General features: G+C 30.5%; 1 pseudogene; it reads right to left on the bottom strand.

The window, feature by feature from the left end:
- Window positions 1-225: 225 nt before the first annotated feature.
- Window positions 226-1,982, bottom strand: LOC111303968 (peroxidase 15-like; annotated as a pseudogene).
- Window positions 1,983-7,440: the final 5,458 nt, after the last annotated feature.

Here is a 7,440-nt window from a genome sequence, read left to right as displayed (position 1 = left end):
GGCGTGGTGGCAACCATGGTGGTTTGTGAGGAATGTAATTAGGCCTGGATTTGAATTCAAGCAAGTCGTTCAAATATCTCCTCATATATTCCCATGAACTTCTGTTAGATTACAACATCAAGACTCATTAATAATTTGGATTTTTCTGTGTGGCTGATTCTGTTATGAAGCTGAGATTCTTAATTATTATTTATTATGAACGAATAATGAATTAAATATTTTTAATTATTATTCTATACTTGATTCAAATGGTACAAATTATCAATACAGAAAGAGGAAATTCATCATTATAACAAAGAAAAAAAAAACAAAATTTAAAATTTAAAATTTAATGCAATTTTTAGCATAATTATATGGAAAAACATATCATTGCCCTTGTTAAAATTGATAACTTGAAACAGAAACTCACAAAAAAAAAAAAAATAGAAAGGCAAGGCAAAATAGTGACAATTGCAGAAATACTACTGAACAATACATAATCTTGTTGATCTTTCCGCAATCAAGTCTAATCTCTCCATAACTTCCAGTCAACGGCTTATGTTTCGCATCTTTATCATGGATTTAGCAAAGCTATCAAAGAATTGACTACTGTTTGCAAACCTGTTAACAACGGCAACAGTGTCAGCCCCACTAATGGAAAAGAATTCTTGGTCAGATTGGAGGAGTCCATGATGGTTTTAAAGGTTCAAAAAGAAATTGTTAAAGGTGAGACAAGTTGATTCGTCAAGATCGATCAACCTCGTGGGATCTCTACCTTACTAGGACATGATTGTTGTTAAAGTGTTTCCGCGTATGTTGCATTGAGGGTTGGGTCTGTTTTCCCTGATACATTATTGAACTTGTAGGGGCGGTCCATAAAAGAAGCGCATGGAGCACGTCCAAATGTGTGTACACCTGAGAAGCAACCAGAATTTCTGTAAAAAAGGGGGGGGGGGGGGGTGACTTATAGAGCAAACATGCAACTAATAGCCCACAGTCGCGTAGTCTGTTGCAAATTTTGGATGCCTCAAGTATTAAAAAAAAATGCAACTAATAGCAATGTTTTTGGCCCATCATTATTTGAGAGATGCTGTCGCAGTCTAGAAGAATTCTGGTTGTTACAAATTGTAATTCTGTTTCACACAACAAAGTTTTCGCAATTACTAATTGCTGAGTGCAGATGTGCATTACATTTTGTAATTTGCTGGATTTTTCTTAGTAATTACCTGACAAAGCGAGTAAATAACCGGAATCAAGTTTTTGGCTGTGATATTGCCAAGGCTCTCGGTGCACAGTCCTACTATCCCTTCTTCCAAGTGGGGCCTCCAGCCTGCGAGTAAACATATTCTTATTCCCATTGGAAGAAGTAATAAAAGCTAAAAGAAGGTCAGAATCAGACTATAAGTTAACTGGAATACAAATGATTTGTATTTTTAATAATTAATGTACCAAAGAAACAGAAATTTGAGCAGCACAGGAGACAAAGCGAGGGCAAGATTGTTCTAATGCTGTTTTGATATCATCAATGACAGAAACTTGAAAGGTTAAGGATTGCAGTTTTTCACTATCTGTATCATTCAGCAGAAGTGAGGCATCGCAAGCCTGCACGTAATTCATTAGCATATATAGAACCTTAAAGCCAAATTTGACGCATGGTATGAACTATATAAACAACACAATCATGAAAGTGAAGGCGAACAAGCTTAGGAAAAATCCAAATGTCATTTTGCTGAGGATTCAGCAGTACACTACGAACATTACTTGACACATTTGGGCAGCTTTTAGCATAAAATTAACGTGCCACTAAGTTGAGCATTAGATCCCGAGCATTATTGCAGCAGCAAGGAGAAAAAAGGGTTGTGATTTGTAAGGAAGGCATATTAATTGTTAATTTTTTTTTTTTTCCAAATTTCTTATATGGATATGAGAAGGAAAATGAGATACCGAAGAGAAACCAGAATATCCCTTATATAGAGATAGCCCATAGCTGCACACTCGAGCATATCTGCTCAAGGATTGACTTGCAATGTGAATATGACTATTATTATTCTTTGATCACTTCGTCAATATTGTAAGTGCATGATTATGATCTGATCCTTTATTCTTGACTTATAAATCTAAAATGTAGTGGCCACGCATCTTTTTAAACATTTTTTACACTTCTTTTAGAATTAAGAGCTAAATGGGGATATGTAGATACATGTAAAACAAATCCATTTCAAGTATTCCAATATTCTTTATAGAATTTCTAATTGTGTTTATAATTAGCCAACTGCACATGGGTTTAGCTATGCTGGTTTAAGAATTCACCATAAGTTACTGATCAATTTCTTGTATGCAAATTAAGTTTTGGACAATGAGGCTATGCATCAAATATGCAAAAATAACAATATATTTTATGAAACATTTTAGGCAAACAGGTATTGGGATGATCGGTAGCACTGCTTACAAAGTGTTCCTTGCTTGTATTGATTGTTGAGATGTGTTGAGCAGAAATAAGCAAATAATATGTTAACAGAAAAGAGAACATATTGGGTTTGGTAGCAAAAAGCAACAGAAATATAATCACACAAGTGGATCAAAAAGTTTTGCAAGAAAACAAAAAAAAATCGTAAGTTTATAATAATTAACTTATTTCAATGAATAAACTTTTTCTGTCGTTAAAAGATAAATATGCAAATTAATATTTGTTGTTCTGTTTTAATAGATTTGATTGTTTCAATACATGTTATTAAATTTATTAAAAGTTTTGAACTTAGTTACATAGATGATATGTATGAAAAGTTACTGTTTACGTATATTTATGCCTTTAATATCTTGTTGTTATTATTATATTTTAACAGTTTCGATAGTTTCAATACTTGATATTAAGCTTGTCTGATTGATTGAACTTGGTTTCTATGGTTGATATGGGAGAAAAAGTTGTCAGTTATGTCTGTTTGAGAATATTTTTGCATATAAAAGGCAAATATACAAATAAATTTTGGATGCCTTTCAACATATCGAATGGCTTCAATCCTTCATATTAAACCGGGAGAAAATAATTGAATTTGGTTTCCATGATCGATATGTGTGAAAGCCCAAAATGTTTTTATTCTTTGCGTATATTTAAGACTATTGTGTTGTTACAGGGCTAAAATATAAATAAATGAGATTAAAATTATTCGAAATTTTAATACTTGATTGCTAGGATTTATATGCATAAATAAGTTGTAGTTGATATGTATCATATCAAATAACATATGTTTTTGTATAGGAGAATAAGATGGGCGGTACAATTAGATGTATGAAACTTTTTCACGTAACACACATAAAAAAGACAGATCTTACATGAATATCGAAACACAAGAAATTGTAGTAATTTGTATCATCTATTTTAACATAAAGTAAATATTTATTCTTTTTAAGATATAATCAATTAATCATTAAACTTGATAGTTGTATATGATAAATTCACAGGAGAAAGCGAAAGAGAAAATAGCTACTGAGATTAAAGTAGCATCTGAAGGTTCTCTCAACATGTAAGAAATGAAAAATCGGATATTCATAGAAATTGCTAGAAAAAAAAGGCATGGACGGGTCCGAGGCCTTGGATTGGGTCCAACACCATCTGCCTACTATGGACATAACTCTCTGCAATTTACACTCTTAGCAAGTCAGTCTTAGCAAGATATTTCAATATTGAAAGGGGAGTTGCAAACTATGCAACAACGTTTTCAGTAAATGAAAGCAGAAAGAGAACATTAACGTGCCAAAATTGAAGAAAAACTAGCTAGAATGGAGTTAGAGCATGTAAAATTTCAGCAGTTGCATTATCGATTCGATCATCTTATGAATTTTGTGCAACAATAATTTTCAGGAAATGATCTTGGTGTTCCACCAACTCAGATATTATATTTAGTAAATATTTAAATTTTTAAATAAAAAAAACATACAATGAAATGTTAAAAATTATATGGTATTATTCAGTAGGTTCTTGAGCATGCTAGTGACCAAAGTAAAAAATTTTCTTCATCAATTGGCAGTCAACAAAATATATGTAGTCATCCATTTCATACATTTAATTTTTTATTTTGTTAATATATTAAAAATATTTGAATGTTATTATACTAATTATTAAACTTTGTATTAATTAGATATATATTTAAAAGTCAATGAAGTTAATATTAATTTTAGTTTCTGAATTTAAGCTCTTTATTGAAAATAAAATTTATTATAAGAAATTAAAAGAAAATACTTTTTTACATAATGACAACATTTGTGTTGGGCAATGCCGCTAAATGAATAATTTAGTGGTGTTTGTAGCATAAAACGTCACTATAAGTAGCGACGCTCTTTCTAGCAAACGCAACTAATTAGATGGCATCTTGTATAAAAACGCCACTAAAGCGACGACGTTTTTTTCATAACAACGCCACTGAATTAGTGACGCTTACAAGATATAAACGCCGCTAATATTGAGGCATTTTCATATTCAAACGTCTCTAAAGTAACGATGTTTTTTGTTACAAATGCCGTCAATGCAACGGTATTTTTTTCATAAAAACGCCATTGAATTAGCGGCGATTAAAAGATAAAAATGTTGCTAATATTGACCCGTTTTTAGATTCAAACGCCTCTAAAGTAGCGGTATCTTAATGATATAAATACCGCTAATATTGAAGTATTTTTTCGAAAATGCTACTATTTATCGCGACATGTGTATAGGCAGCACTCTACATGATGTTTTTCGCAAATACCGTAAACCTTATAGTAGCGTTAATAAACACCACTAAACGGTAAAAAAATGTACTAAAAACCAAAACCCTTGTAGTGGTTTTTTGATCAGTTTTGGTTTGATACACTATTTTTTAGACATATTTTTGTCAATTAATATAATGATATACCTTATATAAGGCCAAATTAAATTAAGCTCCTGGTTGGGCTCAAGCAATGAGAAAAATTGTTGAATCCATGCTGTTAGTGGAAGATTTGAAGTAGACATTGAGAGTTGAGAAACCACTTGGAGGCTTCTCATGCTCTCGCTGCAAAAATTGACGAATATAGTATCTTTTCTGATAAATGAAATTCGTAGTTTAAAGGTTCGTTTTGAATCTCACTGAAGCATCAGCGCCGCGTGATTGCATACTTTTTTTTGTTTTGGTAATACTACCAGTCAATGTTATTTAAATAGCATGCGATGCAGTTTTTAACTGCACTGGAATATCAGTCTTTGACTGGAGCAAAAAAGAGAAGTGGAGTAGTGAGCAACTGCACCGCTCCTTTTAACCTTTTTGCCCTGTTTTCTCTTCATTTTCATTTTGTTTTTCATGTCATTTTTTAATTATTTAAATAATAAATAAAATTATATTGATAAGTTTTCAAATTTGTTAATTTATTTTTATTTTTACTTAAATATTTTCAAATTATTTATATTTATCAACTCTCTCATTGTTTATTATTTATATAAAAATAATTTAATATTTTTTAATTATTTATTAATTTTATAAATATTAAATAATTTAAAATTTTTATTATATATAAATTTTATTCTATACCTTTAATAGTTATTTTATTATTTTATTATACTTAATCTCATCATTATTATAATATTTTCATTCAAACATATATTTTACTATTAATTTTAATTTTATTATTTTAATATTTAATTTTATCATTATTTTAATTTTATCAAAACTAATTTCACTCCTATCAAACTAGATATTAATAAGCCTTGCATTTTGTCACCCATGCATACCAAGACAATTGCCAAAAGGACCTTGAGCTTCACTCCAACGCTTCAACCAACTCGGTCTGATTCATTAGACCATTTGACTGGGACAGAATGATAAAGAGTATTTTATAATTCAAAATATAAAATCGTTCTTTTACTGTGAGAGTAACTCAACAAAACAGTAAAAATATTTCGATCATTCTAAATCGAACTGACGTGATAAATCGATCTGATTAATGGGAGTTTGCCACAACAGTCCACCTAACGGATATGTGATTAAACTGATGTGTCATTCAAGCATTACAAGTCAAGGCGTCATGTTAACTCGGGTCATGCCACATCGGTGTAAGATCTGACTCCACAAGTCTGATCATTTAAATCTAACCATACCTCTCCACAAGTAAATATCCTCTCTCATTCCAAATACAGGCATCTCACTTGTTCTTCATTCTCTGCATTTTCTTATTTTCTCTTCCTCGACTTGAGCGCTGTAATACAAATATTGGAGACAACTCCTATCTCTGCTTCTACCGCCCTCCTTCTTGTGATTTTTGGTTCTTGCCTCCCGTCCAAACTTGGCACAAACAGGAATATAGGTGACAACGAGAAAATCAGAGGAGAGGAAGAGATGATGAAAGAAACAAGGCAATGTGCAACAGCAATCGATCTTTCATGAAGGCCCTTCCTCGTCCCCTTCAACATAGGTTACTAACCCCTCTTTAACCCAGTTGGGCTTATGCCAGTTAACAGCAACAGCTCTATATCTAACAATATTCCAAGCACTAAAGATTGAGAACTTTCATTGCTAGACTGAGTCCAGATGACTTAGAAGAGGAAATCCAACTGACAATCAATAATAGCTTCCAAATGCAGAATAAAGCTTCTCCAAATCAAAGGAAAGTAGGTAAGCAAGCCAGTGTAAGTCCCCTAGGGTAATATGTCAGTATCAATCCTTCTCGTAACGATTTTGTGTTCGTCTGACGAATTTAAAAATAAATAAAAAAATAAAATTATTATCAATCTTTTTTTATTAGTTACGATTGATTATCTATTAAAATATATCATTTTAATAAAATTTTAAAATTTATTAAAAAAAATAATTTTAGAATCTACGAAACAGTCTAGATTCAGCAGTTAGTTATATATAAGAAAGAATTAACACCCTCACAATGTCCGTTTAAAATGGTACTAATTAATTACATGTTATCTATTAATTTTGATAAAAATTATCTTATTTTCGGTATTTGAAAAATAATTTCCTTGATTTTTCATTTATTAGTTTTTTCTTATATATATATTATTATTTATTGTTTCATTTTTTATTCAAGAAAAATAAATCAGAATTTTTTTATTGAAATAATTCTTAAAATGTTTTAGTACATTGGTAACATTAGAAGAACTCTTTCTCACATAGAGATTTTTTAGGCATCACTTCTTGAAATACTGTAAAATCTCATCCTCGGAGACTTAAATTTACTTTTCGTAAAAAAATTATGTCGTGCATGCAATATAAAATGCTACTATGTTATGCATACATTTTTTTCTCTTTTTTAGAAATTTTATTAATTGTTTTATTTGATTTTTTTTATATAACTCTTTTGAAGAAAAAAAAGAAATTTTTAATATATTGAAGTTCTTTTATAAATATTTCAATACATTGATAATATAAAAAAAATCTTGTCATCTAAAGATTTCGTAAAGCATCACTATTCGAAATATTTTTAGAATCCCGTCATCGGATAAAATTT

This window comes from Durio zibethinus, chromosome 13, assembly GCF_047325235.1.
Source record: "Durio zibethinus cultivar Kanyao isolate XHJ-2024 chromosome 13, ASM4732523v1, whole genome shotgun sequence".
Taxonomy (NCBI): Eukaryota; Viridiplantae; Streptophyta; class Magnoliopsida; order Malvales; family Malvaceae; genus Durio; species Durio zibethinus.
The sequence above is the reverse complement of the archived record's forward strand: the minus strand, read 5'-3'. Positions and strand labels throughout refer to the sequence as shown.